Source organism: Arctopsyche grandis, chromosome 7 (assembly GCF_051622035.1).
Source record: "Arctopsyche grandis isolate Sample6627 chromosome 7, ASM5162203v2, whole genome shotgun sequence".
NCBI classification, from domain to species: Eukaryota; Metazoa; Arthropoda; class Insecta; order Trichoptera; family Hydropsychidae; genus Arctopsyche; species Arctopsyche grandis.
The window spans coordinates 7,686,981-7,714,084 of record NC_135361.1 but is presented as its reverse complement, the minus strand read 5'-3'; the positions used below and the strand labels follow the sequence as shown (position 1 = coordinate 7,714,084).

Sequence of the window (27,104 nt, the reverse complement as noted above, 5' to 3'; positions counted from 1 at the left end):
TTTGTAAAAATCTATTGTTATTTTGTTATATTTATTCTTTGTTTTTGTGAATTTCTACATCTAAGGCCTGTTGATTTTTCAATAAATAATTAATTTAACCGTCCTAAAACAGAAATCCTCAAGTCATAAATGACGATAACAGCAATATATGGCTCATAATTTATGAGCCACATATCGCTGTTATCTTGATATAGAGCCCGGACCCTGAGGGGGCCGTTTATTGTTCAAATGTTGTTAATGCATTGTTAAAGGTTTGCCGAACCTTTTTTACAAAGCATTTACAACAATAAACGGCACGCTTCCGATCCTACCTCTCTACTGAATTTTTTCTCAGCAACACTATGACTCTAAATTTATGACATAAATTTAGAGTCATAGTGCTGCTGTTTTAAAGATATGATAAAAATGATCCTTCAAACGAATAGAATCAGAAAGATTTTTGGCCCGCCTAAAGTCGTAACAAAGGTATGAGTGACGGACTTCGAGCATAAGCTAGAAAACCCCAATTCATCATATTCTAAAGAAACTTTAGAAGGATCAGTGTGGCCACGAATTTGTCTGATACTTATACTAAATTCAAAACCTTGTAATAAGATGTTATAAACGCATTTACCGACATCTATCGGCGAAAAGATAAAAAAATAAAATAAAGTTTTACGTATAATACATAATACAATATATTTTGTGATAAAAATATATAAAACAATTTAAAATAAATACATAAATATTTATATGTAAAATATGTAATAATTTTCTAAATGTTTCGAATTAAAAAATAATTGACAAAAAATTCCTTCGAACCGGATTTGAACCAGTGACCTATGGATTACTACAGACAAATTCTCCCCTACAGTCCACCGCTCTACCAACTGAGCTATCGAAGGCTACATGATCGGCCAAGTCTGTATTACATAGCTGGTACAGCAAAAAATACAATTAATTTTACAAATGTATAAAAAAAACGTACATACAGAAATAAATTGCGTAACACCAACTGACATAATATATCGAGTCTGCATAAGATAACACACTCAAAACCGGTATATAAGATTACGAAAATAAACCTTGCAATTTAATATGTGCATTTACGTACATACATATGTATGTATGTACATATATCCATAATAATGTAATCAATATCAAAATGTATATTTTTACTCCACCGGTTTATATACCTATACCATATTGACAAATTGGAACCCCGACAACTCGACGCACGGACAACTCAGCGCACTGACTAATTAGCGCGCGGACAATTCGAAATTATCGGCCATATCTACATAATATTTTTCTTGAAATGCGAATAAATTTATTTGATAATCTTTGTGCCTTTTCTTACTGGGGTCCACGAAATGTTACGCAAGCAGGGTTTCTTAACTAAGGCCGCAAAAAATTATTCTTAAGCAGGGTTTCTAAATCGGACAACTAAATTTTTTTTTAAATAGTCTTTTTACCTTTTAGCTATCCAAAATCTTACGTATGCAATCTTGCTTTTCCCACTAAAGGTTTACAATAAAGAAAGTGAAAAAAATCATTGTTTTCTAATGAGTGCGAAGAATTCGAAAGTTTTTATGATGCAGTTTGCCATTTACGATTAGACTGACTTATCTAATATTTATTTATTTCAAAGGACGTGTCATCACACGTTTTATAGAAGTCTTGTACGTTTTTTTCGTTAAAAATCGTTTTTGAACATATTACATATTATCGTTTATGAACATATTATATGTTATCAATTTTGTCCGTAGACATTATGTCGCATTATCATTTTATCGGGGATGTTGTGTCGTTCGCCGTTTTGTTTATAGACGTTTTGTCATGACACCATAATATGTATAATAGTACATCCAGATATTAACTATCTGCTTTAATAAACCAATCCCGAGGTTACTTGTGATAATCTTAATCTTATCTAATCTTAATAAGAGATAAGAGATATAAAAAATGACCACTTAAACGAAAACCATGTGAGACGTATAAGAGGTTAGTAAAAATGAATGATTACTAAAGACTATGTGGGTCTACATACTCACGTACATACTCTTTACAGGCTTTTCCTCCCGTATTTTGCGCGCGCACATTAATACGGGAGGAAAAGCCTGTTCCTCTTGTTCATGTTGTATCCTGCTCGCGCAAATTTAGTGAGTATGTACCGTTTACCATGCACCCTTTTTTTATCTTTCGACTTTCGATCTTTCGATTTTCGATCTTTGCCTTCCGATATTTGCGTTTTCGGTAATTTCACATTCCGGCCCGTCACGGAGACCGAGGAGTATGCAGTTGGAACATTGCAAAAATCAGTCACCTGCGGCGCATTTTATTCGTAAAGAAGCATTAAAATTCTCGGAGCATTTTATTACAGTGCGACCATTTTTTTTTCATCATTACTTTTGGTCATGTAAAATATATATTTAAATGTTTACAATAATTTATAAACCACATTTGAACTTTTTTTATTTATTTTTTATTATTATATGCATTTATTTATACGTATTTAATAAAACCCCTAGCTTATTATCTACAAATAAATTGTACCAAAATTGTATAATTGTGAAAGACCTGTACTAATCGACTAAATGCCTTATTTCGTGTAAACAGGGACTATGAAGCCGAAACGGTAGCGAGTCCAATTAGTGCAGGGGCGTCACTTGCCACCAATTATTATAATTATATTCTAAATTCAAACTCGCACAACCATAATTCGGTGACACGCGTAAATTCATGTTTATTATTACAAACACACACACACACACACACACACACACACGTGAAATTTCAAAATAAACACCCGGAGTGAGTTTGTAGTAAAATAAAACTTATGTAGAGGAAGGGCAGTGAGCTTATTTATAACACCCTAACCGCCACGAGCACACGAGCTTCGAGTAAAATAAGATAAACAAGACGACTATATGCATGTATATATTTAAATACATATATTGCGAGGAAAGTGCCACGCCAAAATGAGCCCAACGAACTCATTAAAAGTAATTTTGAGTAAAACCAAATAATACGAAAAAAAAGTGTTGTCACACCGTAACGAAGCGCCATGTGCACGCTTGACGCTAACCATACCCCCTCGAATTAGCATTTAAATATAAAAAATGGAACCTTTGAGACACTTTGCATAACTCAAGGGTGTTCCTTTATAAACACAAAGTGGAGCAGGTACTGAAAAAAAAGTTTTTTCTCTCAAAATGAAATTTATTGTTACAAAACGTTTTTATGCAAGAGTTTTTTGATTGAGCTGAATTTTTTTTCCATATTTTATTAAAAAAATCTCTCAGCCGGAAGAGATAATAATACCTACTCTATTCTAAAACGTGTATGAATGAGCATTTTTTTTACGATTCTTTGAAACCGTAACGCATATCTACCGATCTGAAAATTTGCATTTATATTTTTCGTGCAAGTCGCGCTATGATTGATAAGACTTTGTAAAAATGCTGACGGATGGAAATGTTAGTTTATATTTAAATTGTATTATAAAATATATATGAATATCATCAGTTTCCAACCAAAATGGCATTATTATGTATTAGCTGCAATAATATTTGTAAAAGAAAAATTATATACTCTTTGGTGTTGATATTTTTAAGAAAAATCTCATTTTTACCAAAATTTGCTTGTAAAACTAATTTTGTTTGAAAAATAGCTTCATTGCTTTTGATATGGAGAATAGTCAATACATACATACATATGTATGTATAATATAAATATCAAGAAAAAATACATACATTTTTTAAGGAACAATTCAATTTACCTAAATATATTTTTTTAAATCTGATGTATTCTTCAAAATGTAAATTGAGTTACTACTATTACTAGGTGAACAAATTATTCCCCGAAAGAGGATTGCATACACCAGTTTTGTTTGTGGATTTCCATAGGTTTTATTTTGTATATAGAATCTTCTTGTGAGCAAAATTTGCATGAACAATACTTGCGTGAGCAATCCTCTTGTGGGGAATAATTATAGAGCCCTATTACACATGTTTAAATATTTTATATACTATTCATATTATTTAAATTACATCACACTCAAAAAATTAAATCAAACCGTTTTGAGAACATGAAACAAATCAAGAAAAAAAATAAACAAACTTTATTTTAATTTTAAAATGAATTCAATTTTAAATACATACATACAAATTGTCAAATAAATATATTTATTTTACCCACATTTCTAGCAAAAACGACAAACACACATACATACATACATACATATGTATGTATTTTTAAAACAAACCCATTTTTCACCAGATTTCATCGTGTAAATTCGAATTACACCGAAATTAACGGGATATCAACAGGTATGGTCGAAAATTTATGGGGTAGAATTATCGAAATCGTGTTTCCATCATCCCCTTCCCACCCAAATTACACCCCCCCATAGCAAATTAAGCCGCCCGCTATACCGAATCGAATACCAATTACGCTTTAAATTTACATACATGCGTATTACATAAATATATGTACCTACATACATACATATAAAAAATATATAGTTACAATATAATGTGCGAAGGTTAGGTGGGAGGGGAGGGTCGTTGATTCCCCGGAATTCGTCCGGTGATAAAATAACATATTCACGAATATAAATTGCCCGTTTGGTGATAAACAAATAATAAAATTCATGAGCGTGCGCCACTGAATTGATATTGCCTGATGTATGTATGTATGTATAAATACGTCAGTCGTAATTCAACACATTTAGAGCCTGCAGAACATTATACGCATTAAAAAGTGTTCTTAATTCGACATTAACTGTTAAACTGTCACTTACACGATAGCCTAGTGTTGTTTAGCAATTTATAGATAAACAGTGTCGTGTTAAAGTTTTGGATGCTGGTGATTTTATCCCGCGATCGTTGACAGGAAGTTTCTCAGTTCCAATATTAACACTTGGAGCAATATTTAAACAGTGGAACAATAGCACGTAATCCACGAGGTTCCTATGCTCGATGCGAGTTCAAAAGATCCATTGTGTCGACAAACGATTGTTTGCCAACCCCGAGTTTTATCTAAATCTTCACAAAAAAATAAATAAAAGTAAAAACATCTGAGAAGCATCCCGTATTTTACAATTGGATATACATACATATGTATTTCAATATTCTCGTCAGAACTGAGTTATAAAAATAAATTAATTTTAGACATACATAACTAGCGAAAAAACTAGTCAATTAAAACAAATGGAGCAAACATTATTTTTCTTTATTTGATCTTCATTCACACTAATGAGGCCCCAAAGACAAAACGATTTGTCTGTCGTCGAGATCGCTAGCTACGACATTTGCAACGTAGCGTAATTATTAAGTAAAACGCAATTTTGAGATCATATCGAAAAAACCCAAATTTCTCTCATCAAAAGATTCCCATTTTAACTCAATAAAAACATAAATATTTTGAGTCATTCTATGATATAATAACACACATACATATGTACATACATACTACTAACAGATCGCTACAAACCCATTGAAACTCGATCTAAACGCATTTAAATCTTAGGGTGGAGGAGGGTCAAAATCGTCCAAATCGAATGAAAATAAAATTTTTGAAAATTTTCAAAAAACGGACCACTAAGAATTCCTTCGGTCAATTTTTTCAGACTACAAATATATTTTCTAGACAATATATGTAGGATCTGGTTGCCAGGAGACATAGACTGTACAGTTTAAAACATTGCTTATTACTCGCGGAGCGCCACAACGATCTATCACATTACACGTTACCAACCCCGTCATTCATTCTACTCATGCATGCCAACTTAATCATTTTTCTAGGTTATAAAACTAAATTCCACACATACTATACGTGTATGTTCATATATCACTACCCAAGTAACTTTATTTTGTTTATAAATTTTAATTTTATTGCATAATCATAAAAAAGTTTAAACATGATTTTTACGCCAAATTCAAGCCTTTTCGCTCGATTCTGTACACATAAGTTAATAGCGGTCGGCAACCTTTTGAGAGACTGGGTAAAAATTATTTGAATGGTGAGTAAAATAAAACATATTTTTACTATTTTACAAGGTTCATCTCAGTTTCACTTTCTTATTAAATTACACGCGGGTAATAGTTTGCCTACTACTGATCTTTACAACAAAATGTCTATACCCTTCAGGTATATACACAGATTACCTAAACACAATCTGCTTTAGGTCATCGACTTAGACGAGAGTCTTTAATTAATATTATGTACTATGAGCATTTATAAGAATTGTAAATATATATATATATATATATATATATATATATATATATATATATATATATATATATATATATATATATATATATATATATATATATATATATATTTACAATATTATTGTGAACATAATTTCGTAATAATAAAAAGCATTTAAAAATCAAAAAATCAACTACTGATCTGGCACATATTTTATAACAGCACTCGTACATGTGTACTAGCATCGCAATGGAAAAATACAAAAAATACAAAAAACACATACATATGTACATATATACAAAATATATCAGTAATAAATTAAAATTTAATCGAATTGAGAATATTCGCTTTACATACAAAAAATCATTTTCTACTCGGATTACGCTGTCAGTATTGATAAGCGCAATGAGCTAACGGAAACTGGAAGGCTTCAAAGTCGAGCTCTCATTTTATTTTTTATTTAACTTGAACAACGGCGAGTCCGTCGAGACAGGGCGCAAGACCCCCCCCCCCCACTACCCCCCCCCCCCATAAAGACAAAAAAATAAGAGCAAAAAAAAATGAGAAGTGTAGAATAAATAAAGAAAAGTCGGAGAACAAGACACCATTCATAACGTATTTACACACATGTCTCGTATGAATGCGCAAACGACCCATTCAATTAAGACCACCATCCTGCCTCGCTTTCCCGTCCTCACAATCGGTCTTAAAAATCACGACATCGGACTGTCGACACGTGCATGTAAAATGCAGTCGTGACGCAATTGTGCATTATTTGGGAGGTGAATGCAAGTGCGTGTCATCATTACACCTTTATTAGTGCCCGCGGAGAAAATATTCAAATACGCATTACAAATCATCACAAACGTACACAGTTGTAATATTTTCTCAATTTTTTATTTAAATCAAAATATTACTAAACATTGCTCCTGAAACCCCAATTTAATGTAATCTACAAACCCAAATTTCATTAAAAAGACACGGGCGTGCGTAAGATTGCTCACAGTTTAAGTGAAACTTTTGATTTAGTAGCGGAGCGGGAAGTGTTATGTGTACGAGAGGTAGCGATGCGGGGCGTACATTGACCAGATACCACTTCTGTGACACTTAAGATAGTTTGCACTTCAACATTATTCAATAATACAGTTAGCAGTAAATATAAGTTGTGTATAACAAGGCTTTTAAATGTTTCACTTCGCTAATGGTTCAGACAATATTCCTACATTTTCCCGATTGGCTTGAAACTTTGCCATTTTGCGCCGTTTGGTCACCGATTGAAATTTAAATCACTTCCAAAATAATCGTAATAAACACGTTTAAGAATGCAAAAATTTTGGTAACGATGACGTTTAGTGGCCAGTAGCTTATATGTATGTTTCACTTTCCGTATTTACGTTTTCCGTTTCACATATTTTAATTGTTTATTATTATATGTAAATATTACTAGTAATAGAACCGATGAAATATCATGAGATATTTCATCCCATACGTAACAATTCGCCAGTATCGCGAAGGGAACAGAATTGAGACGGCGAGTCCGTGTAAGCGAACGACGCGGTGGACCATACTATAAAAATCCACTACCATTACCACCCCTACCTCAGGTAGGGCCGATTCCGGTTTCGCCAATGAACGAACGAATTAGCGAACAATATCAATATAGGCAACTATTTAAATTGATTGTAATTTAATTGTTGATATTTTTAAATTTTAGCTAAAAGATTTTAAGGGACTAGCCTAGTCCCTCCCTACTACATTGTACGTACAAACATATATGTATTAAGTGTAAATTATATTTTTTTTTTATCAAACACATAAAAGGGCATTATAACCAGTCAACAGTATATGAAATCATGTGGTGAGTTTATTCCATCGACATTAAACTTTATGGAAAAGACAGATGGTGGCGAGGCGGGTGTAATTATTTTTTACGATTAGTAGTGCGTTTCGACCGACATCAATCCTTGTCGAGTGTTATGAAAATAATAATAATGTGAAAGCGGGAGAAGGAAATCCATATAAATGGGTCATACCGTACTGAAGAGACCCACCACACTTGCGGTGGTAGACTGGAAACTATCCCTCAGAATGAGTGAGGGATGAGTTTCTCCATCCAGGATCTTCAGCAGACGAGTGACGGTGACGGATCACCCCCTTCACGAACTTCCATCTTTTGCTAAAGAATTCACCGAAAAATATATCCACTTTATATCCCTCTTGCGTACACTACATTAGGGCTACCCAGCCGTACTCTTTTTGAGCCTCGAAAATTGAGTACAATTCACTTTCACCGTATATACCTACATACATACATACATATGTACATATGTACGAAAAATATACTTCCATCAAATGAATTCATTTGAAAACATGTCAAGTCCTGAATTAGGTGTCACTTTAATTATAAAAAAATAACTGCTATACATATATGTTCATAGACGTCGAAAGTATATTTTTTTGTTTCAAAGATTTATAGTTATTCCAGAATTTAGGAAGAGGATATCAATATTTAGCAGTAATTTTTAGTGGTTAGCGAATGTTACTAGCGACTGAGAGATGCTGGTTATATTAACTTTGATTGAAAAGAGTCATACGTTATACATAGATATGTATGATTTGTTGTATTTCTGCGGAGCTGTTGGTCAGATTTGGGTATTTGTGACTCCAAGTCAATCGTTTCCTATCAGACATTATCAATTTATCTGATTAAATATGGCTAACTACGAAATCGAAACATACGAACGAGTGGTTTCATTGTACTACCTACTATACATATGTAGGTAACATAGTCATGTAGATACATAGAAGATTGGATGAGAAAAGTGCTCGAATAGTAGCCAAGAGAGTATGAAACGATACAAGGAGGTTTTCAAGTAAAATAGTTGGACTAAGTAATTAAAATAAGTGTGATTACGTGGGTAAGCGTTGTTTAGATTGATTAAATCCTGCTGGAGAAGCTTTCATCACGGTTGAAAACTACGATGATGAGTGAAATTTAAACAAAAATAACATATTCTTTAATAAAAGTATAATTTTTAGTTTCAAAAAATATGATAACCCTGCACCATGTACACATACATACATTCAATATTTAGTTTTTAGGTTGTATGTATAAGGGGGATATGAATACTTCATGGACATGGTATACTTCGGGGAGCGCTCGCGACTAAACCTGCCAAAATAAACGTATAATGCCACGCGTGTGCGAATTTACTATCCGAAAATGTCACGCTAGAGACAGTGATTCGTAAAGCGTGGCGCGCACGAGAACTTATCGCGAGCGATCGACAAACTTCTCACCAGAGTATTGTCATGTAAAGTATATAATAAAAAGCTTTTACGTGTAACGACTAATAAAATTGTACAAAAAATGACAATTGAAAAATTGAAATTTTCAATTCAATTTCATAGCCGGATAGCATGATATTACGAATCTATTAATAAATATTTCAACGATTATTTTAAACTCAAATCACAATTTCTATGCCTCAATTTACACGATACGATAAAAGAAACATTAAGTGACAACGTTTTACGTCAATAAAACATGATGACCAAAATCTAATAGAACTTATTTGTCTTCAAGGGGGAAAAATTGACGATGATTCTATTTAAATTTAATAATTTTGTTACCTTGCATTCAATTGAAAGTATAAAAAAAAACTATCTAGTCTGTCCTGATCCATTTAATATAAGATCTTAAGATTTTTTTTAATATTAACTATTTTAAGTTTACCACAAGATCTTTGAGTTAATGCAGTGATTACTGGAATATTTGAAGAAATTCCACATAAATACATATTTATTTATTACAATGTATGTGTGTATATGTTATCTCCGTGTTTTTAGTTGTCAAACTAAAGTTATTAATCAACTGAAGGAAAGAACATCGATAATGGACTGGAGACGCGCCAATTTTAAAATACGTGCGACAAACTTTCACATTTTTTTTCATACAATTTAAAGAAAAATCCCATGTGAGATTTTTTAATATGAACATATGTACCTCATTTATATGACAAGGTGAATAAAAAAAACAAACTAATAATGCAGTGTTTAAATTTTAAAAAAATTTTATGGGTGTAAATATTTTTTTATTATCTTTGCGGACTCCCTATGGTATATAACGTATTTTCCAACTTAAGCCGTTTCCAAATTCCAAAACTCAAACTCAAATATATATACATACATACATACATACTATTGTAATCTACTATTAAAAAGTATTCAAAATGGTTCTAAGAAATAAATAAATATAGTAAGTAATAACTGCATCTCACCAGTTTTCAACCTAAAAATGAATCATTCAACCACATAAAATCGTCACATTCAAAAAAATAAAGCAAAAAAGACATCAATCTTCGTGAGAAATCATCATCCAAAATCAGTGGCGCCAGACATTGATCAAACCCAACTTTATATAAAACACATTCCGCGAAACGAGTCTCGTTACTCGCCAATTAAATTAAGCCTGCAGTTTCCAAACAGTCCACAACAATGCATGTGAATGAAATTTAATTTTACTACGGCAACTACCCACGCACCCATCGAACACAAAATTGTTGGTAAGTATTAAATATGTAGATCCATCATTGGCACAAGACACCGAGGTCATCGCCTTTCATCGCAACACACACAGAGAGAGAGAGAGCATCTTCATCTAATTTAAGATGAGTAGCCTTTTCAGCTGAATCGTTTTCTATGTTTACGACCGAACATGATTAATCGATCACTCTGGGTTTATTCGTTCCGAACCTCGTAAAAAGGTGAAATATCACTGAAACACTAACTTAACACACGCTGTATACAATATACACCTGAAAAGTGAAACGCATGTGCAACTAACCAGTCACTGGAGTGAATCATCCAAAAGTCCGTGGGAAGCTTTGCGTGTGGCTGAAAAAATAAACCCACACTCTCTACTGTACATCTACCCGCTTAAAAATAGCCACGATAAACCGAAAAAGTTCGCACATTATATGTATGTATGTATATATACATATATCTTTTGAGGAAGTTGTCAAATTGATTAGTTGGTAATACGGACGAGTCACATTTCCGTCCGGGGTTGGGCCACACCCGAGGCTAATATTATTATGTCCACATACTAATTGAGTCAAATATGACGTGCAGAAATATAATACGTGGCTATATTGATATATGTACATACATACTCTTATGTACATCTGGTTTTTTTCGTAAAGAAAAATGATATATTTGAGCTGTGAATCGTCATAAAAAGCATACATACATATATGTATATCACAGAGGATACATGTCTCGATTTACACGCTGCATCAGTGATGCAGGTGACGTGTAAATCCCTATTGCGACAACTACATATAGGCTTCCTAAAAATATTGACAAAATTTTATTAAAATTAACACGAATAGAAACGGGGCTGACGAGAAGGGACAAAAGACCAGGACCCGTGCTAATTAAAGGGCCTCGAGTCTAGATAAAATCATAACAAATAATTAATCAATCTACACTTATTGGGTATCCCATATTGCAATCTATGTACATATGTAATTTTAGAGACTTTTAATTTAAGGGTATTCAAAAAAAATTTCATACCCATATTTTGGTGCATATCTTTTCATTTAAAAAAACGGGAATACCTTATTTTAAAATTCTAAAATAATTCCCCCCCCTTCCTCATAGAAGACCCAAAATTATGTAATTTTTCTAAGCTCGGGTTTGCTCACAGCAGCTCTGAATTGAAGAGTTAATGTTAAATATTTTTATTATTTTATATATTTCATAAAGAAAATAATAAATAATTATACTAACGATTTTTTATTTCAAAAGTCAAAATTGAAAAAATACAAAAACTATTCATACATATGTACATATAAGTATAAATGATCAATAAATTATAAATAAAATCTATAATTAAAAACAAAAAAGTTATTGTTGATTAAAAGTCATCCTGCTGTATCTTGGCATAATTCATTGCTCTTAAACAGATTTCAATATTTATACGATCGGAACTTTTTTGGTAAAAAAAATTGTATGCAGTTTTTTGAACCGATTATTTTACAAAAACCCAACTAAAACCTCCCTTAACATATTCAACTAAAAAAAAGTTCAAAAAGTCATTAAAAACTTTCGTAAAAAAATAAAGAAAAAAGTAAATTTTCACCCTTCACTTTGTGTGTACTGTCAAGGTGACATACATCTAAAATTATGATAAGAACACCAGACGAACTGAGTTGCAAATAAATTATTTAGCACACGTGGATCACGCACACGACCACCGACCCTCGCAAAGGTCAAGGGCTCGACTAAAGGGTGCGATGCCACCCTAAACTAGACACATGTATGTATACTATGTACATATCACGTACTATGAAATTCACTATTACTAAGCAATATCACTATTATTCCGTAGACGTACATTGTGTGCCGGAAAGTCGACACGAAAAGCCAATTAACAATTAAATTAGATTAATCATACCCGTATCGTGACAGGGCTACCACGAAACACAAATTCATACATACATACATACATACATACATATAAATAATAATTTATAATACGTGCATCACAGCCGCTGACAAATCGATATTAGGTATAGCGAAAGGCGTCGTAAGCCCAAGCTTAAGCTCTGAATTAATTATCGGAACGTTAGCTCGAGGGTTGGGGAACTAATCGTCGGCGAATTTAAGGGTTGAAAGGTGTTCGAACTCGAAAGTTCGATTGCCTCTTCGAAATTTTCGCACGAACGATACAGGTGCGATGTTTCCAGGGATTCAATTTTATTTCTTAGAACGATTGAACAAGTGATTCTTTGTTTTTCGTATGCACATCTACGAATAAAATTTTTATCCGCATAATAAAAAAAATAATAAAAAAAAGTAAATTTTATGCGATTCGTACGTGTGAATGTTTTGTATCGCGACGATGCGCTCAAAAAGTTGTCGGAGTTGAATTATTGTTATTCACAACAGTGCGGGTACTCAAATTTTACCGATTTGATAAGTGAAGTAAGTATAATAAATAATATACGAATTGTTTCCATAGCATAATTAAAATAAAATTTAATGCATTACGTTCTCGGCTTAGTAAAGTCTCCTTGGTAAAAAAAATAAAAAAGATTTTTTTTAATTTCGAAAATCTACATAATATATGTACATATGTATTGTATAATATACATCAATAATTCCAAACAACATGCCGAGTAACAGGAAGCGATCGAAAAAGAAACACTGGCCATATTTTACAACAACAACGAATCAAAACCCTGTCACGACCTCATTAAACATCCTCAACATCAAATTTAACACAAAATCATACTGAACCCTAAACAACTTCACGGAATAAATATCTAAACAAAACATCAAAAAGTAGGATTGCCGAAACCAGGGATCGAACCAGGGACCTTTAGATCTTCAGTCTAACGCTCTCCCAACTGAGCTATTTCGGCAGATACAATGGTTGCCGATATCAACACATATCAGCACGTGATTTAATACAAAGGTCATTGCTATTGTTATCGCTTTTATTGTAATCACAATTTTTATCTCATATTTACATACACACACTACTTCTTGTTTTTCTCCACAATTGCTTTCCAATTTTTTTATACTTAAAATGCTATTACAGTCTTACATATGTACACACACGCACGCACATTTAATAAAAAGGCAATAGTCTCCATGTAGAATTTATCGAAACGTTTAAAAAGTACCTCCATAGAAGAAATCCAGTTATCCTTATAAACAGATTATCACTTATCAGGCAATTGTATTTATACAGACGGGTTTGCCGACGCACACCTGTTCGATTTAATACTACATATTATACAGATACTAAGCATAAAAGGAATTTAGATAGGGATAATAATAAGCAAGAATACAATCTAGTAAATAAGGAAATTAAGAAGAGAATAGTCAGGGATGTCAGGGATTTTAACAGCAAGCTAATAGAAAATACCATTAAGAATAACCGTAGCCTGAAAAAGTGCAAACAGGATCTTTTCTTAGGCAAAAACCAAATGATCGCAATCAGATCAGAGAGCGGAGTAATAATTAGGAATAGAGAAGAAATCATAGACAGAGTTTACACGTTCTATGCAAAACTATACGAGAACGACAACGGCCAATTCCCCACTCTGGAATCGACACACGGCCAAAGGGTTCCTGCAGTATTGCCTAGCGAAGTAGAGGCCGCGCTAAAAACTGCAAAGAATGGTAAAACCCCAGGGGAAGATAATATTCCCATCGACTTACTAAAATGTGGCGGCCCCCCCCTAATTAATATCTTAGCTAGGCTTTTCAGCAAATGCATCCAGAACCAAGCTATACCAGAAGGATGGAATAACGCAACTATCATTTTAATACACAAAAAAGGCGACAAAAGCGATATCAAGAACTACCGACCCATTAGTCTACTTTCAGCGGTCTACAAGCTCTTCACGAAGGTTATTACAGAAAGGCTGAAGAATATCCTCGACGAGAACCAACCTATAGAGCAGGCAGGGTTTAGGGCAAATTTCAGCACAATGGACCACCTCCAAGTAGTTGGCGAACTAATCGAGCGCGCCAACGAATATCAACGGCCACTGTGCCTAGGTTTCGTCGATTATGAGAAAGCCTTCGATACAGTTAGTCATAATGCAGTACTTAACGCTCTAAAAACACAGGGAGTGCCGGAACCCTATGTGGGACTGTTAGCTACAATATATAAGAATGCCACAGCTTCAGTTAAAATTTTTTCAGGTACAGATAGATTTAGCATAGGAAAAGGAGTAAGACAAGGAGATACAATCTCGCCCAAGTTATTCAATGCGGTGCTTGAGGGAGTTTTCAGGAAATTGGATTGGGATACAGCCGGAGTAAGCATCAATGGTCGCTTTTTGAGTCACCTTCGGTTCGCAGACGATATAGTTTTAGTAGCTCGTGATTCAGCTGACCTACTTATCAGACTAACACAGCTGGACAGGGAAAGTAGAAAAGTAGGATTAAAAATTAACGTAGATAAGACTAAACTAATGTTCAATAGTTATTGCATGCCTGATAGCATCCCCTTAGATGATAAACCAGTAGAAGTAGTAAATAATTATTTATATTTAGGTCAAATAATTGACATGTCTGGTAGTAAAAATGAAGAGATAAAGAGACGTATGAAATTGGGGTGGAGTGCATTTGGACGGATGAATGCTGTTTTTAAATCAAAAATGCCACTCTGCCTGAAGAAAAGGATCTTTGATCAATGCGTTTTGCCAGTGATGACGTATGGATGTGAAACTTGGACACTGAACGCCAAGATGCAAAATAAAATCCAATGCACTCAAAGAAGTATGGAACGCTGTATGCTTGGCATAACGAGGAAAGACAGGAAGCGGAACACGTGGGTGAGAAATATGACAAGGGTAGTGGACATAGTGGATAGAGTGAAGAGATTGAAATGGCAATGGGCGGGTCACGTAGCTAGGAGGATGGACGAAAGGTGGACAAAAGAAGTGCTTGAATGGTACCCGAGAGAAGGCAAAAGAGTAAAAGGAAGACCGCAAGGAAGATGGGTGAACGAAATTAGGAAAATGTGCGGAATGAGATGGATGAGTGTTGCGCAAAACAGAGACGAGTGGAAGCGTGTTGGAGAGGCCTTCATCCAGCAGTGGATGGCGAATGGCTGTAAATGATGATGATGATGATTATACAGATACATTCCGCTAAATTTATACAAAAAAAAAAACAATATCAAAAATACCGCAAATAGTTCTAAAATATCGTGGTTTAATAATTCTTTTTAAGTTTGTTACTTAAATTTTCATTGTAAGAAAACAATGAAGAAAATATTATAAGGTATTGTTTAGCTGCTTAGCGTATGATTTTGTAACTAGTAGGTTCTAAAAGAGAAAATGTCACAATAACCAGTTTAAGATAACCGAATAGATAATGTTGGTTTGTGTTCAAGAAGATTTCAATATTGCAAGCTTATTCTAAATATGGGGTGCCAGGTGTAATTATACATACATATATACATACGTGTCATCGTTAAATTCCGTGATTTAAACTCAATTAAGTAAGATTTTATGTAAAGCCCTCACAATGACTTGTAATAGTTGTAAGACTAAAATAGAATTACATAATTTTAATCCGATAAATAGAAGCAAAAAATATTTTGTGAAGGGATCTAGAGAAATCCCTAAATATTCATAAAATTTTAACAGCTCACAACTAAATTTTACTAAGATTGAATTGCAAGATTACTATGTAACTAATATTTAACATTTCAAAACCATTAAATATGTATGTCGTCTGAAAAACCAAAAATTCAAATTATGACCTGCCATAAAATAATAAAAACCTTGTAAAAATAAACGAAATGGTAAATTAGACAGTAACAATAGTTACATCTTTGAGTACTAATATAAAAATAAAAAAAAATACACAGCGGACTTGGTTCACTTTCGACAACGTTAAATTTCGCATACAAAAGCGATACAGTATTTCCTGCATAAATTCACGTCCTGTTCCGAGGATAACGCGGATCAACCTTAATCCTGGCATAAAAAAAGACATCGCTTTTCCGTTTATCGGGTAGTAAATCTTGACCGGACGAGGGACCGGAAAACTCACTTTCCTTACAACCGGAAATCACCTGCTCCCGCTTTCCCGACGATCGTTTCATACCGAATTATGACGTTGCACGATTTGATACGCAGATCGTACAAGATGAAGTCATCTTTTAACAGCGAAGATGACGGGGATATGATTTTTTTTATTTTACACCACGAATAAAGGATCCGGAAGTACTTACTCGAAACGCGAATCCTTGAACTTAAGCCAAATCGTACTGAACAAAATGCAATTTCAGCGACAAAGCGTTTCATTGTTACTAAAACAATCGGAATAAGGTCAATCGTTTGTCCTTTATTTATAAATATACACATTCTCAATTTATAGAATACACCTCGAAAGATCGCGGATTATTATTTATTTATCATATTAGATAATTCGTTTGGAGCCGTGTCAGTTTTTTCAATGAGGATATCCGTTGTAACCGTGCCAACATTTTCGGTGTATGCCAGTCGGATTATATCACCACACTTTCGATAAATGGCCGATTTTTAAATAGATTAATGTGTCGTCGAACGACTCTGGAAAACGCTTCTGAAAATGTACATTCGTAAAAATAAATATAAATTAAAATTACGGCCCATCCGCTTATACGCCAATAATTGCGCCAGATACTACACTTCGTAAAACTGAAAAATCAATCAAATAATTAAAAAATAAGCCATGTGATGAACACACTATACTAAAAATATTTCATCTATTCGTTATTTTGAATAAAAATGGCACACTTATTTAATAGTTTCATACTTGAAAGTAAACACGAACTAATTAGTATATTGCGTGTAAATTATCAAAATGACTTGTGGAGTTGTTTGATTTTCGGCGTATTATAACAATAAATCTTTTGAAAGTACATACAAATACATGTAAGCAAAATTTTAACTTTTCAAATATACATTTGACAATTACAAGCTCTGGTAAAACGTACATGAAATGTATGCAAATTAACAAGAACGTATAACTTTCCTTTTCCTGTAAAGAACATGGACATATTACTTGGAACACTTTTAATTTTACTTTTTTTTTTGGTAAAGATTGTACTTGATATCGTATTATACATATTCATACCCAAATTAAAATGTGTTAATATATGTAGCTTACCTGTTACATATTCAAAGGTATAATTGAATTTGATTTATTGCAAGTTTTAGAATTCACCCCTTCGGGGGCATTAAGGTAGAAGACCTGAACATTTTATATGTGCACGCTTTCTTTTTGGAACGTTAGATCCGTGTTTTATTAGAGGAGAGGTAACCCGAGGGATGATCCCAAGCTCGTAAAGTTCCCATATTCAAAAGAGTGAAACTGCGGTCTACTACTTGATTTATATTTCCGGCTTAATCGATTACCGATTTTCCCTCCCTTCCACTTTGGAAAAGCTTTTAGAGTTTTGTTATTAGTGTGTTCCTTATTATTATTTTACATTCACTTTACGACAGGTAATAAACGCACGAAGGGGAGTGGAGCAGAAGAAGAAGAGCTATTGATATGGACATTAGGGTCTTTGGAATTACGAGATAGCAGTTCTGCTCGTAAAATGTGTGTCGTTATCGTTTTGTCTACTTGGTGGGGACATACATAAATGCTTTACACTTTATATTTTTACTTTATTTCTTTTGGTTGGGTAAATAAAAAATAAACAAAGAAAGCAATTAAAGGAAAAGGTAGCATGTGTAGAAACTAGTAATTCGAACACTTTTCGAATCAATTCAATTTATTTTCACAAAATTTGGAGAAGGGATCAGAATCATTGTAATTCCGAATCGCAAACTGACTATCTGTTACTATCCGTCTGGCTGTTTCTTTTTTCCTTTTCTTCTTTTTAACACCATTTCGAATCGGACTAAAATAGATCTCTCCGTACGCGTAGAGTGCACTTTAACGTAAATATGTATATATTTTACAGGGAAAGAAATTCGATTTTTACACACAGAAAGCACTTTAAAAATATACAATAGTTTTATACAATAGTATGTAAGTACATAAACCAGACGCTTCACACATATTTATCGTATTCAATAATTTATTATATGCATACTATAAAAAGAAATAGATTTATGTGGCGCGCAGGTTTTTCAAGAAATGTTTTAAAATAAAATTCGAATCGTGATTTATTTATTTATTTATATGATCCAGATATTAATTCATAACCTCAAAATTGATATACGCTATATACATACGTATAAAAATAATGCAAAAATACGCGGGAAAAAGTTGAGGCCATCGCAATAGTGATGTTGACAGTTACGGCAGCCGACAGGTCTGCTCTTAAAGCAATTATTTTAGAAAAAACGATAATTACAACTCGAAATACTTTTCTCTTCGTAGCTAATGAAATTACATCTAATCTGTGAGATGAATTTATATACATATTTATGTAGCAACTTGGCTAAATACTGCATGTACCCATCAGTATCTTTGGTTGGTGTACTGCAGTACCGCAGTTTCTATATACGAACCGCACCTGGTCTCATTACAAAATAAATAAAAAAAAACTAACTCACTCACATCTACATACATATATACATATGTACATATGACACTCACGCTTTGCATATTCTAACACACCCATATAAAGTAAGAAACATTTCGCATCTAAACAACTGTTTGTATATCTAATACATTTGTCCCGGAGAAAACCAATATGTCAGAGAGCACACACGTGAAATTACAGTTTTCCGTAGTCGCGATGGCAAATATTTGGATAGATATCCCCAAAAGGGCGGTACCCTATCCACCCCCTTCCCCCTGCCTACGCCTATCCCCCCCTCTATTCCCTTATAAGGCCCTTGAACCGTCACGGGGCGCACTCACCCTTTTGCGTGATTCGAATGGACTCCTTGGGAGTCGTAAAACCCACGCGAGCGGATTCGCAAGGGTCCTTATACGTATACCACCTACCCCCCTCTCCCCCCATAGTCCTATTTCCTTTGAACCCTATCGGAAAATTTTTACAACTCCTAGTGCGAAAATTATCACTCGATCTGTTCACTGATTCGAAACTTTAGAGTACATATTATACATATATTCATACCCATGGACATTCATATGTACGAGTATGTACAATGCTAGATCGATCCTTTTAGAAAGTTGTTCGCTAATGTGGAACCCCGAGCGGGGATTGCGGAACCCGTCAACTTGATACCCACCTGGCCGACGTGACTCACGAACCCAATGTTCAGCTGGATTTGGACTTAATTGTTTGTAGATTTGACGAGACAGTTGGATAATTCGGGCTTAGCAATATAATTCTTAGGGGATGAGGAAAAACTAAAGTCGATATTCGATACGGTGCTATTTTCATTTCAACCAAAACTGTGTTACTTTTTAATTAGTCTGATTTATCGACTATCGATATTTAATCTCAAAACTAGTCCAATATTCCAGGTAAAAAAAAGTATTATCGACAAACTGTGATCAATAAAGATGGGCGTTGGGACGATGCATATTGCAGAAAAAATGTTTCACTATTGAAAACCGTGCGTTTTTGCTCTCCTGATTTGTAAAATTTGGAGTGGTCTATTGTTATTTGACTAGCACCCAGCCAACGCCGAAGACTATTGATCAATCATAATCAGAGATCGGCGTTGGGACGATGCTTTTTGCACAAAAAATGGTTCACTATTGTCAATTACCATTATTGTCAATTAACACGATTGACAAATACCCAGCCTAAGACTGACGCCGAAGACTAATCATAGCATCTATCCTAATGGAGCCAACAGACAAAGTGATTTTTCTGTCGTAGATATAGCTTTAATACGAATTTTAGTAGTAGTATTTAGTAGTAATTAAGTTTAAGTACTTGGATAAGATATCTCCCGTAAATTCAAGTTTATAACACTGTCTCTAGGAAACTGTATAAACATAATTGTTTATTAATGTTTGTAATTGGCCAGGAAAGCACATTGGAGTTTACCTGCAAGGCCTTCCTGGTATATGTATAAAAAATAAAATAAATCCTTCAAATACCTTCTACCGACAAATTTGTCACAGTAATATTTCCCTACGATCAATTCACCAGCGGTCACTCAACAGATCTCTGCGTCTAGCTTTTTTATACGAATATGTGATTTAATGGCACTTTCAACATTATACCACGATAAAAAATAATAATTCATCATATAGTACACGAACCTACATATGTACATACATACATCCTACGAATTTTAATTCTAATTAAGTTTACTCGAGTGAGCAAGTGGTATTGTCACGTTATAACGGGATCTATGTATGTATGTATGCACATTTGTATGTCCATAGGTAGATACATATGTACATACAATAAACATGCGAGAAATGTCGACATCAAAGTCACAAAGCTCGATTAACATATTATATGTAAATAAATGCACATACATATATACATGACTACCATTACGAAACTATATATGTATGTACATACATGCATACATTGTCATTGCCACTAGACAGATATGTAGAGACTTAGAGAACGTTCAAGTCGAAAAGCCACTGGCATTTCGAAGGGCGTCCATTAATTCCCTTTGTTTTCGACTAACTATTATATAACTATTACTCACATAACTAAACACTTAGAAAAGGAGAGGGAGGATCATTAAAAGTTATGGGTTCGGACTACGCTTTGTTCTCCGATGGCCCTTAAAATCGTATGAAGTATAAGATATGATCTATATAGTATGTATGTAAACATACAAGTGTATTATTATATGTAAATATGCGTACATATCTACGTAGTTATTCATACTTTTTAATCATTGAAAGGTCGAAAACTGCAAGAAAATTTCATAAAGGAAACACGGACGTCTCGTCTCGTCTCCAAGCTAATTTTCCGAAATTATTATTACGATCGCAATCAAAAGAACGTTTTCGTAACAACATAATGACCCAGCGTTGTCTAGTCGTTTACTCTAATTGACAGAACAAAAATGATACACGTGTTCGTTTGCGCAAAACTAAAATGTAACATAATCGTAGGGCAAAGGCTGGTGTGAACGGACGAGGCGTAAGGACCAATATATAATTCACAGCATGTGAATTTTTACACTTTTTTATAAAAGGATCATTCTTGGGAACTCATATCATAACAAAAATGAACGTGTTTAATAATAAAATGTGATATATGTATGTATGTACCTGTTTAATATCAAACTTGTCTGAGAAACGTTGCAACAAACACATAAAAAGGAAAGTTTAAATATTTGTTTATATACATATATGGACTTAAAAATTCTTCATCAAATTGACTATGCATATATACATACGTAATGTAATAATATTTTACGAATACAATGCGATAAAAAGAAAATTAACCACGATTCCGATGAACTTATTGACTTCGATTAACGAATTTTGATCCAGACAGAGCTGGGCGCTTTCACCAGTTGGACATACATAATTCGGAAACTCTTCAAATCCTTATTTATACATACTCTAATTGAGTCAATATTTGGCACGGCGATGATTCAATTGGCGTTTACCTGAGGAATGACGAAAGTCAATACACCATCCCTCGATTTACACAATTTGTTCCATCGATTTTTATTCAAATGAAATATACAAACACGGTACAAATTCTGCAAACATTATTTAAGCCTCTATTTTTATATACATATGTATATATGTACATACATACATGCATACAATATTTAACATGGCGATTTTGCGAAACCCATCCAACGTTTAAATCGAGAAACGGATGTATGTACATATGCGGATACATCAAAACCTGCCTCCATCTTAAATAACATTGAAATGCCATTCGTGTGTACATACATACATATATGTATGTATGTTTGTATGGATGCACATGTAAAGTCGAACATTTCCAACTTCCACCCTTTTGGAACCGAAAGACCGAAACGCGTTTTATAACCAAACTCGGAACCATTACATTGTTCTGATCTAAGACCGCGCATATTTAGCATGAATACCCATACCCTGCGCATTCTGATAACAGTACCTGAGGATATATATAAGTATGTATGCTTGTAGTTATACATATACCTATATGTTCATATTGTTTTCTGTACATTCCCATCTCACGATTAGCTCGAAAGGTACTCTATAAGCGCTACTACTTACTACTCGCCTTGATTTCCCTAAAAGGGTATCTCACCTTAATCCATTTAAGGCGAAGCGGCAAAGTCTCAACATTATTACTTCAGCAAACAATCGTGAACTCTAAACATTTGCAACTGAATGCAAAACAAAGCTCGCATCAAACGCAACGCCACTCAAACTGTGAGAATTTACAGGTACACACGACATATGTATAATGTTCGACTAAAATTCATATATGTATGTATGTACGTACATACAAACAATATAATACACTTCAACAGATTAATGAACTAATTAAAACTGAATTTAAAATTTGACATTTATTGAATTGTTTTTGTACATAATTTGATATGATGTATGTACATATGTCAATTTTAAACCTTCTAAAAATATGTCCAACGTTTACCGTCAATTTTAACCCCATTTTTATCATTTCGAAATTATTTTTGGTTACTTCACAGTGACATCTAAAAATATCCTATGATGCTAATGAAATTCAAAAACGTCTATATTTTTCCTTAGTTTGTTATATATTCAATAGGTAGTAGTGTCATGAGTAGGGGCCGGAAACGTGCCGCCTATTGTTCAATTGTTGTAAATGCTTTGTAAAAAAGGTTCGGCAAACCTTTAACAATGCATTTACAATCTTTGAACAATAAACAGCCCCTTCAGATTCCGGGCTCTAGTCATGAGTTGGCACTAAACACATACATAAAATAATCGAATCGGTTTCTAAAAATGCGTGGCGATTAAGTGGTTAAAAAAACAAACTTTGCCGTTTTCAAATAAAAAATGTCACTTTGCCTTAAGAAAAAAAATCTTCGATCAAAGTGTCTTTCCAGTGATGACCAAAAATAAGTGTTTGGTGAATGCTTTTCGCACAAAAAATAGTTTTTGTGCGAAAATAACTTTTATCAATTTCTTACAAAACCGTGCTTTGTTGCTTTCTTGCTTTGAACACTATTGAAGCGGTATTTTTTATTTGAAAAGCGTTCATTCAACACCGATCTCTGGTGATGATTAAAAATCGGTGACGATGCTTTATGCACAAAAAATGGTTCAAAATTGTCGACCAAGTTTATTACTCTCTTGCCTTGTACGGCAATGGAGGGGTCTATAGTTATTTAACGAGCAACAAGCCAACGCCTAAGTCAAGTGATGACGTATGGATAGAAAACTTGAGCATTGAGCGCTGCATGTTCAAGAGAAAAGATAGAAAACGGAATACGTGGGTGAGAAGTATGACAAGGGTAGTTGATATAATGAAAAACACGAGTGAGACGGGTGGATGAAATTAGATAAAATGTATGAGATGAGATTAAAGAGTTGCCCAAAGCAGGGACGAATCGAAGCGTGTTGGAGAGGCTTTCATCCAGCAGTGAATGTAAATAAATGATGACGATGAAGCTTATTCTATATATTTTATAATATAAGTAACACAAAATCGTGACATATTCAATGTATCATCATTTCTCATTAATGATCAAGTACGCAAATCGACACAATGAAAAGGGAACTTACATACGTATGAATAATATTTCACACGCAAACGAAACGTCCGACACAATATATAGGTCGAGGAATACGTGCGAATAAAACTGCAAGATAAACGTTGCCCTTAAAAGGATGCAAATATCATAACAATATTATATCAACTTGTCATACTCGATATAATAAATTCGCACCGATTTACATATACTTATGTCAACCATGTGCTGATCGCGTCGACCCGCTTAGCGCCATGTTGCGAAATACTCGTACATACATATATTGTGTTATATAGGCACGTAGTCGGTTTTATAAATGTATCATCAGGGAAAAAATATATAAATTAAATATAGTAATGTTCGGAAAATTAAGTCATCCTCATCGCCGATGACGTTGTCTATACATATTATACGTACATACATATGTACGTGTATCGGTTTTGGTGTGTTTTCGGCGAATGTTCCAAGTTTTTATTTCCTGTATTTTATTGAGTCGGCAATGGCGGCGTCTTTCTGACGGGCAGAAGTCGTCAACTTTCAAGATTTCGAGGAAAAATTATTAAAATATTGGACACGCCTGCCTTGTGTTTAGATATGCATTGCATATTTTACATATGTACATACATACATACAATGTACAATATGACAACTGATGATGAATTTTAATCTCCGTTTGGTGTTTTTTTTGCACGATTTAATTTTATTTTTTATTTTGACTAGACATGTGTAATAAAAGTTTAAGATAATAAAAACAGCATTTAGATATATTTTGAGCCAGTATTTTATATATTGGATTAAGCAATTATTGATTGAAAGGTCGTAAATTTAAATCCCAGCCAAAAATAGAATCTTCTCCATTTCTTGGATGCTTTTTGGAATTTAGAAATGTTTGGAATTCATTTATCTTCACTTTCTTACAAAAAAAAAACAACAATTAATACAATGCTGTATAATTAGCTGTAAAACTATTTATATATAATTTTTTTAGTCAAAAAAGCTCTATTCTCGATTTACACGACTAGTTTAGCTTCAAAATGCTGTACTGGTTTCAAAGGAAAAGTAATTCGAAAAGCAGAAATAAGTGATTTTCGTATGAAAATTTTAATGGGAATGTTCGAATATTCTGTTGATTTTAATTAAATTTTATTTATTATTTGACACGATTTGCGCAATTTTATAAAAAGCATGTTTGACAATGGATACATCACAAAATTTAACGATTTGAACTAATGATGATCTTCCTATCTGTGCAACGATTAAGAGTTCATCATCTGTTGACCGATGCTAAAAATATAAATGTCATAAAATGTAATGAAAAAATTACATGCCTTCATAAATAATACATAAGTCCCAACCCGATTCAAAGACAAATTGAATTCATATTGTTGTAACTTTCGTGTTGAACCGATTCATTGCTCGACAATAAGCTGAAAAATATGTCAAAGGAAAGTTTGTCATCACTGTAAGAAAAAAAAATGAAGCATGTGAAAATACACGTTGAGTCAAAAAATGAAATATTCAAATTCGCTTGTGTGTGTAATTTTGAAAGAATGCAAAATAACTCGGAAAATATGCACGCTTCATTACAAAAGTGGAAAAAGCATCAAAAATAAACAAAGATACGATTAGTGTTCTCGTTCGAAATTTACACCCATAAAATATGCATAAAATCGCATTAAATCGAAGAGATGCGACGAAAGATAAATCTGACGAAAGACACACGACACCGAACGAGGCATTTAACAAAAAACTGCACACGATTATAAATCACTCGATTTTTGGACACAAAAAAAATTTTTCGGGAAAGATTAACCCTCTAAAAGCGTTGTCGGATTTATCGTCGCTCTAATAACGACAAAAATAAATCATACGAAACCCGTAGTATCAAATAAATCACGGGAAACATTCGACGAGCCGAGGAAATCGAATAAATCACACACTTACATATGTACTTGTATAGGTACAATGAATTTTCAATATGTACGTAATATAATGATATACCTGAGTATTATTGGGCATGTTGACAATGATGGACGTATACGACCGGTTGATGAATATATTCGCAGCATCCCAAAGGAATTGAAAGTACCGCAATTGTGCCGCAAACGAGGAAAAATTCCGTCGAAGTTGACTCATGTGAGAAGTTCGGTTTTTTTCCGAAACAAAACAATCCAATAAAATTAATTTTTCATTTATTTTCTTTTCGAAAAATAATTTGATTTATTTATTTTTTAATGTTTTGATTTAAAACAACACGTATCCAATCGATCGCTTAATTTCAACAATATCGTCGCGTTGGCATTTAATTTCACACATAACTAATCGAATTGCCTGGCATTGCACGGGATAGTGAAAGTTGAAAAAAAATCCATTGAAAAAACCGTCTACGATCTAAATTCCATGTAGGTACTATTGTTATTGACAAATACGTGTATTTTTGCTTTGTTTGTCCGATATGCAAATCTAGTTTTCAATTTGCAACCACCAAATTTAGTAAGCAATATCACGGTACTCTAAGGGCGCAGACACACAGAGTGGTACGAGGTGTGTGTGTGTATTTTTCTTAGATAGTTTTATTAAACATGTAAAAAACGCCAACGGCCAAAACTCACATCCTGGAGTGTTTTCGGTGGTATGTTTTCCTTGTATTGACAGCGATCGATAACAGTGATTCCCATGTATAAAGAAATATAGGAGAAGCTTATGCACGCCGTGCCGTACGATTCTGTGTGTCTGCGCCTTAAGAGGGCTGGACAGCAGCACCTTGTCCATACAAACGTACTATTCTTC

The 27,104-nt window shown here is 33.6% G+C and overlaps 1 protein-coding gene and 2 non-coding genes across 3 annotated transcripts in view; all 3 read right to left on the bottom strand.

Moving 5' to 3' along the window:
- The window catches only part of LOC143914215 (matrix metalloproteinase-2-like), a 266,585-nt gene that overhangs the window by 216,403 nt on the left and 23,078 nt on the right, over positions 1-27,104 (bottom strand). The gene's annotated exons all lie outside the window — the stretch shown is intronic.
- On the bottom strand, positions 792-884 carry TRNAY-GUA (transfer RNA tyrosine (anticodon GUA)). Its single transcript has 2 exons — positions 848-884; positions 792-827 (listed from the first exon to the last, which is right to left on the bottom strand). It is a non-coding gene; the product is annotated as a tRNA-Tyr (tRNA).
- Positions 13,556-13,628, bottom strand: TRNAF-GAA (transfer RNA phenylalanine (anticodon GAA)). The gene has a single exon. It is a non-coding gene; the product is annotated as a tRNA-Phe (tRNA).